Here is a 13,453-nt window from a genome sequence, read left to right on the forward strand (position 1 = left end):
CCACCATAATTAAAGACAAAAGGACCATTTGTCTGAGTATAGTATTCCTAGAAGAGGATACAGAAGTACAGCATTATACAGTACAACAGAGATATTCATCCCTCCAACCTGGAGAAATAAGAGAGAGAAAGACTGATTGTTATAGAGGATGATTCCTTATGCAACCTCTGGGAACTAATGTGAATCACTGTGAAAGCTGCCTTTATGTAAATAACAGTTGCATACCTTGTTGATCTGTGGTTTAGCTTCAGTAAAGTACTGGGAGTTTGTTAAAAGCTCTAGTCTCCCTTATTCTATATGATCATTTCAACTACTACCACCAACATTTGCACCTAATGGTGCTGGTGTCTTGAACCAGGGGACGAGTCGCAAAAGCACCTTACGCAAATTACCATCAAGGGCACCTCAACAAACATCTGGCTGGTGTTTGCTGGAACTGAGAGTGCCCTGGAGGATTTCGTGCTGTCTTACCATCCACTGCACTGCGAGGCCCAAGGGACAACTAAACAGTGAGTACTACTATCCTCGGCACCTTATCACTAGTACGGTCACGCACGCATCATCCATAGGAAGCCCCGGCATGCTGCATACATAAAAGTTTTTCTTAAGAAAATTTGCTGCTGATGGGCAATCCTTTTCATGCTGATTGGTACAGGTACTTCATACCATAATTGGCACAACCTGGAGACGTTGCTGCTCCGAACAAGTGTACTTTCATTCTGTATTCTGCTGGTTCTGTATCTGTATCTCCGTCCTCCCACCATAGGAACCTCAGGAAGTCTCTATCTTCATTCTTCACACAAAACTTGTGGAACATCAACGTCACACATGACTGCTACGGGATACTTTCTAAATCTACAGAGTACTCCAAGCAGAGTGTTCGTAAGATCTGGTCCTTTTAATAGACGATCATTCAATGCAACACCATTGTATTTGGTGGTAAACTCCTTGATGTGGGATATACCACACTTCTTCTTTAGGTCGACTATTAACTTTCTCTGCATGTCCTTCTTTGAGGAAGCTTTCCATGAATTCAAAATAATCCTTGTTGAATTTGGGATCTCTTCCCATCTTTTTCTTCCAACATTTCAATGTCGCTAGGGCAAGATCTCTGTTATTTGGCAGATGAGGTCATTTCCTAAATGGTAAGGGCATTTCGAGATGACCTTGTTGATTCTGCTTAATGCTTTCTTCTAGAGTGTATGAACTTTATGTCTTCTTGGGTTACAATCTTTTCTTTAGAAATTGTGTCTTCAAAATCAGATTCAAGGATCTTGATTACATTCGCTGGACTTACAATTGGTAACTCTTGGACAGATATTCGATGACACAATCCTGTCACCTGTCTTGAGTTTGCAATCTGCTGTTTTCCTCCAACAACTCCACATCCTAGATCAGTTTGAACAGCGTAAGGTTCACTCTTTCCTCCTATGATTACCTTTTGTGGTACCAAGGCTTCAGGATAATAACCTATCAACAGTCCAACACCAAACTCCTTCAGCGGGGAGATTTCAGATAGGTGCTCCCATTTATTGGTTGTTTCACAGGTAGGTATGAGAGCTCGATCTAGAGGTATATCGTCTTTTGTATAAGCTGGAGGTAGATCTAATGTGAAGTTTGAATGAAGTCCTCTAACTCTCAGTCCTTTGACCTTTTGACTGTTCACTAATGTGTCTCTTTCCGTCATTGTGGTGAGTTTGAGCTTCACTGGTTCTGTAGCCACTTGTAATTTCTTGCAGATTTCTTGATCAAGGAAGGTGACATCACTCTGGGCATCCAGTAGCGCATAGGCGTATACCTTCTTGTTCCTCCTTTTAGGATTTGAAATGCACACTGGTACAACCATTGATGTGCCATTGCTTTCTCCTTCCCTCACTCTGCAAGAGAATACCGATACTTTCTTTTCTTCCTTAGCAACTTTTTTTATTTTATTTCAATTTCTGTAATGACCGACGTCACGCACAGGGAGGATAAAAGGGAAAGCCCTGCCCAAGGGAGAGGGAAAGGTGGTGACCCCTAACTCACCTTGCGGCTGGCACCTGACTGCCCTGACGTCCCTAGACGGGTTCCTCACCCGTGCGGTGATCACGTGCCTAAACCCTGGCTTTCCCTAAAATGAGGCCTAGATAGTGAACGGGCCGGTGGGATCGCTAGTCCGCACCACTATCACTAAGAGGGAAACACCAGGGAGAGGACAGACAAAACAGACAAACACATACACCCAGGTGGGCGATCACAATAGACCACAAAGGTCCAACAGGGATCCGGAGGGTAGCGTTCTGGCCCAACTACCGGAGAACACAGCAACACAGCTCCAGAAGGTCAGAATAGATGTCCAGGCAGGAAGTTCTATCTCTGGCAACCAGAGAAGTGTGAGAGAGGAATATAAGGAGGTTTGGGAGTGCTGGACAAGGAACAGCTGAGGAGAAGGAGCTACGGATCCCTGAGTGAGCCAAAAGGGTTTGCAAAGCAAACCCAGAAAGCTACCATAAGGAAAACAGCCCTATCTTAAATAGAGCGTGCAGCCAACCGCTGCGACTTCCTGACCCCGGGTATAACGGAGTCAGGCGTGGTTCTCGATACCCTCGTGACAATTTCTTTATTGATATACAAAACAAATACACAAAAAAAAATTCAAGCTTAGTGTAATTAATACCATTTTACCCCTAACCCCCCCCCCCCCCCCCCCCCGTGATGCGTCCCCCCCCCCCCCCCCCCCAACCTAAAAGGCCAGAGAAAGAATAGGAAGAAATGGAAGAGAAGAGAAAAAAAAAATATTATATATATATATATATATATATATATATACAGTACAGACCAAAAGTTTGGACACACCTTCTCATTCAAAGAGTTTTCTTTATTTTCATGACTATGAAGGCATCAAAACTATGAATTAACACATGTGGAATTATATACATAACAAACAAGTGTGAAACAACTGAAAATATGTCATATTCTAGGTTCTTCAAAGTAGCCACCTTTTGCTTTGATTACTGCTTTGCACACTCTTGGCATTCTCTTGATAAGCTTCAAGAGGAAGTCCCCTGAAATGGTCTTCCAACAGTCTTGAAGGAGTTCCCAGAGATGCTTAGCACTTGTTGGCCCTTTTGCCTTCACTCTGCGGCCCAGCTCACCCCAAACCATCTCGATTGGGTTCAGGTCCGGTGACTGTGGAGGCCAGGTCATCTGGCGCAGCACCCCATCACTCTCCTTCATGGTCAAATAGCCCTTACTTTCAAAGTTTTCCCAATTTTTCGGCTGACTGACTGACCTTCATTTCTTAAAGTAATGATGGCCACTCGTTTTTCTTTACTTAGCTGCTTTTTTCTTGCCATAATACCAATTCTAACAGTCTATTCAGTAGGACTATCAGCTGTGTATTCACCTGACTTTTACCCAACGCAACTGATGGTCCCAACCCCATTTATAAGGCAAGAAATCCCACTTATTAAACCTGACAGGGCACACCTGTGAAGTGAAAACCATTTCAGGGGACTACCTCTTGAAGCTCATCAAGAGAATGCCAAGAGTGTGCAAAGCAGTAATCAAAGCAAAAGGTGGCTACTTTGAAAAACCTAGAATATGACATATTTTCAGTTGTTTAACACTTGTTTGTTATGTATATAATTCCACATGTGTTAATTCATAGTTTTGATGCCTTCAGTGTGAATCTACAATTTTCATAGTCATGAAAATAAAGAAAACTCTTTGAATGAGAAGGTGTGTCCAAACTTTTGGTCTGTACTATATATATATATATATATATACACTGCTCAAAAAAATTAAGGGAACACTTAAACAACACAATGTAACTCCAAGTCAATCACACTTCTGTGAAATCAAACTGTCCACTTAGGAAGCAACACTGAGTGACAATCAATTTCACATGCTGTTGTGCAAATGGGATAGACAACAGGTGGAAATTATAGGCAATTAGCAAGACACCCCCAATAAAGAAGTGGTTCTGCAAGTGGTGATCACAGACCACTTCTCAGTTCCTATGATTCCTGGCTGATGTTTTGGTCACTTTTGAATGCTGGCGGTGCTTTCACTCTAGTGGTAGCATGAGACGGAGTCTACAACCCACACAAGTGGCTCAGGTAGTGCAGCTTATCCAGGATGGCACATCAATGCGAGCTGTGGCAAGAAGGTTTGCTGTGTCTGTCAGCGTAGTGTCCAGAGCATGGAGGCGCTACCAGGAGACAGGCCAGTAGATCAGGAGACGTGGAGGAGGCCGTAGGAGGGCAACAACCCAGCAGCAGGACCGCTACCTCCGCCTTTGTGCAAGGAGGAACAGGAGGAGCACTGCCAGAGCCCTGCAAAATGACCTCCAGCAGGCCACAAATGTGCATGTGTCTGCTCAAACGGTCAGAAACAGACTCCATGCGGGTGATATGAGGGCCCAACGTCCACAGGTGGGGGTTGTGCTTACAGCCCAACACCGTGCAGGACGTTTGGCATTTGCCAGAGAACACCAAGATTGGCAAATTCGCCACTGGCGTCCTGTGCTCTTCACAGATGAAAGCAGGTTCACACTGAGCACATGTGACAGAAGTGACAGAGTCTGGAGACGCCGTGGAGAACGTTCTGCTGCCTGCAACATCCTCCAGCATGACCGGTTTGGCATTGGGTCAGTAATGGTGTGTTGTGGCATTTCTTTGGAGGGCCGCACAGCCCTCCATGTGCTCGCCAGAGGTAGCCTGACTGCCATTAGGTACCGAGATGAGATCCTCAGACCCCTTGTGAGACCATATGCTGGTGCGGTTGGCCCTGGGTTCCTCCTAATGCAAGACAATGCTAGACCTCATGTGGCTGGAGTGTGTCAGCAGTTCCTGCAAGACGAAGGCATTGATGCTATGGACTGGCCCGCCCGTTCCCCAGACCTGAATCCAATTGAGCACATCTGGGACATCATGTCTCGCTCTATCCACCAACGTCACGTTGCACCACAGACTGTCCAGGAGTTGGCAGATGCTTTAGTCCAGGTCTGGGAGGAGATCCCTCAGGAGACCATCCGCCACCTCATCAGGAGCATGCACAGGCGTTGTAGGGAGGTCATACAGGCAAGTGGAGGCCACACAAACTACTGAGCCTCATTTTGACTTGTTTTAAGGACATTACATCAAAGTTGGATCAGCCTGTAGTGTGTTTTTCCACTTTAATTTTGAGTGTGACTCCAAATCCAGACCTCCATGGGTTGAAAAATTTGATTTCCATTTTTAATTTTTGTGTGATTTTGTTGTCAGCACATTCCACTATGTAAAGAACAAAGTATTTCAGAAGAATATTTAATTAATTCAGATCTAGGATGTGTTATTTTTGTGTTCCCTTTATTTTTTTGAGCAGTGTATATATATATATATATACAGTACAGACCAAAAGTTTGGACACACCTTCTCATTCAAAGAGTTTTCTTTATTTTCATGACTATGAAGGCATCAAAACTATGAATTAACACATGTGGAATTATATATATAACAAACAAGTGTGAAACAACTGAAAAGATGTCATATTCTAGGTTCTTCAAAGTAGCCACCTTTTGCTTTGATTACTGCTTTGCACACTCTTGGCATTCTCTTGATGAGCTTCAAGAGGTAGTCCCCTGAAATGGTCTTCCAACAGTCTTGAAGGAGTTCCCAGAGATGCTTAGCACTTGTTGGCCCTTTTGCCTTCACTCTGCGGTGTGTCCAAACTTTTGGTCTGTGCTGTATATATATACTAGCAAGTTTTCCATATTATGGGTGATTAAAATCTTTTATTTCACTACTACTCCGAAGTGCAGTCCTACATTTTTCGTCTTATATCATTGGGTATTGCCGTTACCCTACGTCGGACCGTGCACCCATATCCTGGTTGGTGCTCCAGCTGGATTTTCCTTTTATATATATATATATATATATATATATATATATTGTGAGACGGGACCACTCAAACAGTCTCTTTTCAGGGTTTATTAGGCACACAGTACCGTACAGGCTTGCTTTCTTCAAATAACAGAACAGTCCAAATGAAATAACAAAACACAGTGATACAGGCTTCTCACCAGCTGCAGTTTTCTCCCAGCAAATCCTCACTGCCAAGAGGTTTGGTTCAGTAGTCTTCCTCTCAGACCACCATCCACACACACTGCTCTCTGGCAGAGTGTCTTTTTAAAATCACCCTCGCACCTGTGTGTGTGGCGGTAACACCCGAGATGGAGTATGGGAGTGACCTTCCCACCCAAGCTCTTCAGTCACTCCTAAATCCCGGACCCAAATTCCAGCTACCACCAACTCAGTGATCTACCACCACTGGTCACTACTTACCTCCGGGATTTACATCACTGAGCGTAGCAGCCTCAGTGACACATACCTACCATCTATGATGTCACCCACTGCATGCTTACAATATATATAGAATCCAGAAAAAGGACGGCACTCCAGTAAGATGAAAAAAATGATGATACCTTTTATTCAACCATCCGGTGCAACGTTTCGGCTCTAAATGATCCTTTTTCAAGCATATATATATGTTAGTAACTTCCAGATACAGTTAAATCAGCACTTCCAGTCATCCCATATCTTAGTCCATTTCTCTAGTACATCTCTCTGCTTATAGAGAATCCGTTCATGGTTTTTAACCTTAACCAGATTTATCCAGTTGTTTACCTCTGGAGTATGGCGTACAAACCAGCTCCGACTAATCAGAACTCTGGCCAGTAATTTTGTATTCTACCTAACAAGATCTTTTGATATTTATGGCTACCTAATGACGAAAAATCATTCAGTAAGAACAATTGTGGCTCAAGAGGAATCAATATTTTTAATTTATGAGTGAGGAGATTATTAATACCGTTGCAGTAAACTCCAAGTTCTGGGCATGCCCAGATCACGTGCAAATATCCGCACCTACAGTATTACATTGAGGGCATTTGGAGGTATCTCTTAATACACACTTGTTTAACCAGTTGGGGGTAACATATAATCTGTGATAGATATTGAACTGTATTAAAACATGGTTAAAGTTGTGAGATAGTAAGTCAAAATTAGTAAAAATGCTTCCCCACCCTGCCGATTGTATATTTGGGCAATCCATCTCCCAGGACCTTTGTCCCGGCGATTGTGTATCTCCAAAACGTGACTTAAGTAATAGTTTATATATATTTGAAATCTTCATTCTTTGTGATATCTTCCCTAACCACCCATTTAGCGGAGAAGTATTATCTATTTCTAACAGTGATTTGTCATTCAAACTAAAAAGTGCAGACCGAAGCTGAAAATACCTGAACCAAGAAAGGTTCACTATATTATGTGATAATTCCACAAACGACTTAATCTCTCTATTCTTAACAACCTGTGTGATATAATAGATATAGCTCTATTTTCCTGTTGTTTTGAAAATAAAGGAATTTTGCAAGAAGTAGCGACTCTGGGACTGCTGCCTCATCCTAAGATTCTTGAAGCGATTTTTTGCTGGGTGTCTTGAGCTTTATCCCTCAAAATTTCCTCCCAGTGAAGTGAGTGGAGACCACTAATACCTATTGATTTTATATTGATTTTATTCATATACATGTTTTTGTATTGATTATATATGGGACCAAACCTGGTATTATCAGTGTGGATCTCATTGCTATTTGATTTTATTGTACCATACCTATTCAGGATTTGAATGTTCTGGGATTTTTCCTGTTTACATTCTACTGAATGCACTTATCGCCATCCAGCGACTAACAATTGGTCTTAATATTAGACACTTCTGGTGGCAGTATTACTGATCTGTAGGGGTCAAATATACGTACCTTCCAGATACCTTCATTGATACCTTCCTCTGCCTCGACTGGCGCCTCATACTGTATTTCTGTATTATCTATAAAGAGGACATCGTCCGCATATAGGGAAATCTGATCCTCCACGCCTAGTATTCCAAATCCTTTAATTTGAGTGTCCTGCCTAATAGCCAGAGCCAGGGGCTCAATATAAATATCAAACAGGAGTGGTGACAGTGGGCAGCCCTGGCGAGTACCTCAATTTAAATCAAAACTAGTAGTAAGGCTCCCATTGAGACTCAACTTAGCCGTGGGGGATCTATACAATAGTTTAATCATATTTATGAATCTCTCCCCAAAGCCCATCCTGGCAAGGACCCTCCACAGGAATCGCCACTCCACCCTGTCAAAGGCCTTAGAGGTATCCAATGACAGGATGGAGCGAGCAGACCCCCCAGGGGCCTGTATATTAGCTAAAAGCCGATGAAGATTATGATGAGTACCCTTATTTGGGATGAAACCGTTCTGGTCCGGGTGGACAATGGAGGAGATGACCCCAGAGAGTCTTGTGGCCAAATTCCTTGCAAGGAGCTTTACGCCCGCGTTCAACAATGAAATCGGTCTGTAGGATCTCAATTCTATGGGGTCCTTACCTTTTTTTGGAATTAATATTATTACAGCTTCCGACATTGAACCCGGTAGGGTCCCCTCCTCCACTGATTCAGCAAAGACCCCCAACAATTTAGGGAAAATAACCTCCTTATATACAGTGGGGGAAATAATTATTTGACCCCTCACTGATTTTGTAAGTTTGTCCAATGACAAAGAAATGAAAAGTCTCAGAACAGTATCATTTCAATGGTAGGTTTATTGTAACAGTGGCAGATAGCACATCAAAAGGAAAATCGAAAAAATAACTTTAAATAAAAGATAGCAACTGATTTGCATTTCATTGAGTGAAATAAGTATTTGAACCCTCTAACAAAAAAAGACTTAATACTTGGTGGAAAAACCCTTGTTTGCAAGCACAGAGGTCAAACGTTTCTTGTAATTGATGACCAAGTTTGCGCACATTTTAGGAGGAATGTTGGTCCACTCCTCTTTGCAGATCATCTCTAAATCCCTAAGGTTTCGAGGCTGTCTCTGTGCAACTCTGAGCTTGAGCTCCCTCCATAGGTTTTCGATTGGATTAAGGTCCGGAGACTGACTAGGCCACTCCATGACCTTAATGTGCTTCTTCTTGAGCCACTCCTTTGTTGCCTTTGCTGTATGTTTTGGGTCATTGTCGTGCTGGAACACCCATCCACGACCCATTTTCAGTTTCCTGGCAGAGGGAAGGAGGTTGTCGCTCAGGATTTCACGATACATGGCTCCGTCCATTTTCCCGTTTATGCGAATAAGTTGTCCTGTGTCCTTAGCAGAAAAACACCCCCAAAGCAAAATGTTTCCACCCCCATGCTTGACGGTGGGGACGGTGTTTTGGGGGTCATAGGCAGCATTTTTCTTCCTCCAAACACAGCGAGTTGAGTTAATGCCAAAGAGCTCTATTTTGGTCTCATCAGACCACAGCACCTTCTCCCAGTCACTCTCTGAATCATTCAGGTGTTCATTGGCAAACTTCAGACGGCCCTGCACATGTGCCTTCCTGAGCAGGGGGACCTTGCGAGCCCTGCAGGATTTTAATCCATAGCGGTGTAATGTGTTTCCAATGGTTTTCTTGGTGACTGTGGTCCCTGCTAATTTGAGGTCATTAACTAACTCCTCCCGTGTAGTTCTAGGATGCTTTTTCACCTTTCTCAGAACCATTGACACCCCACGAGGTGAGATCTTGCGTGGAGCCCCAGAGCGAGGTCGATTGATGGTGATTTTGTGCTCCTTCCATTTTCGAACAATCGCACCAACAGTTGTCACCTTCTCTCCCAGCTTCTTGCTAATGGTTTTGTAGCCCATTCCAGCCTTGTGCAGGTCTACAATTTTGTCTCTGACATCCTTGGACAGCTCTTTGGTCTTTCCCATGTTGGAGAGTTTGGAGTCTGCTTGATTGATTGATTCTGTGGACAGGTGTCTTTTATACAGGTGACTAGTTAAGACAGGTGTCCTTAATGAGGGTGACTAATTGAGTAGAAGTGTCTAACCACTCTGTGGGAGCCAGAACTCTTAATGGTTGGTAGGGGTTCAAATACTTATTTCACTCAATAAAATGCAAATCAGTTGCTATCTTTTATTTAAAGTTATTTTTTCGATTTTCCTTTTGATGTGCTATCTGCCACTGTTACAATAAACCTACCATTGAAATGATACTGTTCTGAGACTTTTCATTTCTTTGTCATTGGACAAACAAAATCAGTGAGGGGTCAAATAATTATTTCCCCCACTGTATCTTCCTCAGCATCTTTTGGTATTGAGGATTTACCTTTCTTTGGACATTCTTCATGTAGTGGTTTGGGATAGCGTCCCTTGCAAATGCTGCATGTGGCCCTTTTCTTACACTCCTTAGTAATATGGCCTTTTCTTAGACATCCAAAACACAGTTGGTTATCAAGTACAAATTTTTTTCTTTTCATCTGGGGACTTCTCCAACAATTGTTGGCACTTGTGTATGGAGTGGTTCTCTCCACAGAACATACACTTGAAGGTAGTCTGAAGATTTGTCAGTTTTGTCTCTCTACTGATCCCAGTAGTGACTTTAAACTTGTTCTCGTAGGTATCTAGACCTTTAGCTGCTGCGTTGGTTGCAAAGCTAGTTGCTCTTGCGCGTCTTATATCTCTTGCAGTCCTTTCTTCTAAGGTTTTTAAGACGTAAGATGCTGTTACTGGATTACATGCTATTTGTGCTTCCTTATTGACAAACTCAGAGAACTCTCTAACACTTGGGAAGTTCTTACCTAGATCTACAGAAACTGTTCAGTCACATAGCTATTCCATCTAGAAGTCACTTCTTTAGGTAGCTTAGTTAGATTCCTGTGGTTTTCTAGATAGTCGTTCAGTACTTCTAGCCCTTGAACATGAGGGGTGGTATTGCTGCATGCTTGCAGATAGTAACTTTTGAAGTCTGAAGTGTTCTTTAGGACCTATTTTAGGCCAGTTATTCAATTTCTCTCTAAAAGCTCTTTGTACTAAGAAAGGATGACCATATCTTGCATTCAATTTTTCCCAAGCTTGTTGGAAGGTGTCCCCGTCTTTTCTATAGAAGTAACCTTCAAGTAGAGATGGCCTTGCAGTTCGCGGCGAACTTTGCTCGTTCGCGATTTGCCGAACATGCAAACATATGGTGATTAGAGTCGAGCGTACACCTGGATGTTCGGGTTCGGCAGGTTCGGCCGAACTTGAAAAAAAAGTTTGGGTTCGGGACCCAAACTTGACCCCGAACCCAAACCCCATTGAAGTCAATGGGGACCCGAACTTTTGGGCACTAAAATGGCTCTAAAATAGTCCTGGAAAGGGCTAGAGGGCTGCAAAAGGCATCAAAATGTGCTTAAGAGCATGACAACTGTTCTGCAAACAAATGTGGATAGGGAAATGACTTAAAATAACATAAAATACAGAAAAATTAAAAATAACAATCTGGATCTAGGAGTAGGAGGTTGAGGAGGCGGTGGATGTGGCGGTGTAGGTGGAAGCGGCGGTGAAGTAGGAATAGGTAGCCAACACTGATTTGTGTTATTTTTTATTTTAAAATTGGGGTATCCCCCAAAATATTGGGACATATAACAAAATAAAACAAAGAATAAGTGCACTTGAGTACAAGAATGGATGGTTGAGGCTGGTATAAATGTCTATTCTGCACAAGGTACCGACAAGTCCTGTCGGATCCATGCCTGGTTCATTTTGATAAACGTAAGTTTGTCCACATTGGCTGCAGCCTGTGATAATGCTCTCCGCCGTGCTAAACACACGTTCACACTATACACTGGCTGCAGGGCAGGTCAGCACCTCCAAGGCTGACAAAGCTTTTCCACATTTTGGCCATGCTAACCCTGCCTTCTCAGGTGCTGGTGGTGCCCCAGCTGCGTTGGAGACCTCTTCCTCCTCCTCTGCCTTCGCCTTGTGCTTCCACTGTGCCCCCGCTGTCAGGTGGGAATGCTATGATCAGCGTGCGCATCTTCCGATCAGTAACATATGTTTTCACTAAATTTAGTTCCCTGTCAGAAATGCAGAGCAGGGGTTCATTCACGGCAAAAGGCGGTTCATGTCACCAAGCAATAGACCAGAGAATTTTGAGAGATTTAGGCCCCTGTCACCCAGGCACAGCAGGGGTTCATTCACGGCAAAAGGGGGTTCTTGTCACCCAGCAATAGAACAGAGGATTTTGAGAGATTTAGGCCCCTGTCACCCAGGCACAGCAGGGGTTTGTATACGCCAAAAATGGTAAAATGTCACCCGACAATTGAAAATAAGAATTTTTTCAATTTAGGGCACTAAAATTGGCACTTTTTTAAATTAAAATGGCTCTAAAATAGTCCTTGAAAAGGCTAGAGGGATGTAAAAGGCAGTAAAATGTGCTTAAGAGCATGGCAACTGCTCTGCAAACAAATGTGGATAGGGAAATAACTTAAAATGAAATAAAATAACTAAAAAGTACAAATTATTAACCTGCAAGAGAAGGAGGTGGATATGGAGTCGGAGGTTGAGGAGGCGTTGAATGTGGTGTTGTAGGTGGAGGCAGCAATGGAGGAGGTAGCATGTTTTTTTATTTTTTTTATTGGGGTAGGTAGCCCCCAAAATATTGGGACAAATAAAATAAAAATAAAACAAAGAATCATTGCACTTGACTTGAGTACAAGAATGTATGTTTGATGGTGGTATAAATGTCTATTCTGCACAAGGTACAGACAAGTCTTGTGGGATCCAAGCCTGGTTCATTTTAATGAACACGAGCTTGTCCATGTTGGCTGTGGACAGTCGGCTGCGTCTGTCTGTATAGACACCTCCTGCCGTGCTAAATACACTTTCAGAGAGTACACTGGCTGCAGGGCAGGCCAGCACCTCCAAGGCATACAGGGCAAGCTCTGGTCATGTGGACAATTTGGAGACCCAGAAGTTGAATGGGGCAGAACCATCAGTCAGTACGTGTAGGCGTGTGCACAGGTACTGTTCCACCATGTTGTTCAAATGCTGCCTCCTGCTAACACGCTCCATATCAGCAGTTGGGGCCCGTTGTTGCGGCGAGGTGACAAAGCTTTTCCACATGTCGGCCATGCTAACCCTGCCTTCTGAGGTGCTGGCGCTGACACAGCTATGTTGGCGACCTCTTCCTCCTCCCCTGCCTTCGCCTTGTGCTTCCACTTGTCCCCCGGCGTCAGTCGGGAATGCTCTCAGGAGCGCGTCTACCAGCGTGCGCCTGTAGTCGCGCATCTTCCGATCGCGCTCCAGTGAGGGAATTAAGGACGGCACATTGTCTTTGTAACAGGGATCCAGCAGGGTGGCCACCCAGTAGTCAGCACACGTTAAAATGTGGGCAACTCTGCTGTCGTTGCGCAGGCACTGCAGCATGTAGTTGCTCATGTGTGCCAGGCTGCCCAGAGGTAAGGACAAGCTGTCCTCTGTGGGAGGTGTATCGTCTGCGTCCTCCGTATCCCCCCAGCCATGCACCAGTGATGGGCCCGAGCTCCGTTAGATGCCACCCCGCTGTGAACATGCTTCATTCACATCCTCCTCAGCCTCCTCCTCCTCCTCGTCCTCCAGTACTGGGTCCTGGCTGGCCAAATT

The 13,453-nt window shown here is 43.8% G+C and overlaps 1 pseudogene; it reads left to right on the forward strand.

Annotated features, from left to right (window-relative positions):
- Positions 1-392: 392 nt before the first annotated feature.
- Positions 393-13,453, forward strand: part of LOC121003107 — a 363,872-nt pseudogene continuing 350,811 nt past the window's right edge.

The sequence above is a fragment of the Bufo bufo genome, chromosome 6, assembly GCF_905171765.1.
Source record: "Bufo bufo chromosome 6, aBufBuf1.1, whole genome shotgun sequence".
Taxonomy (NCBI): Eukaryota; Metazoa; Chordata; class Amphibia; order Anura; family Bufonidae; genus Bufo; species Bufo bufo.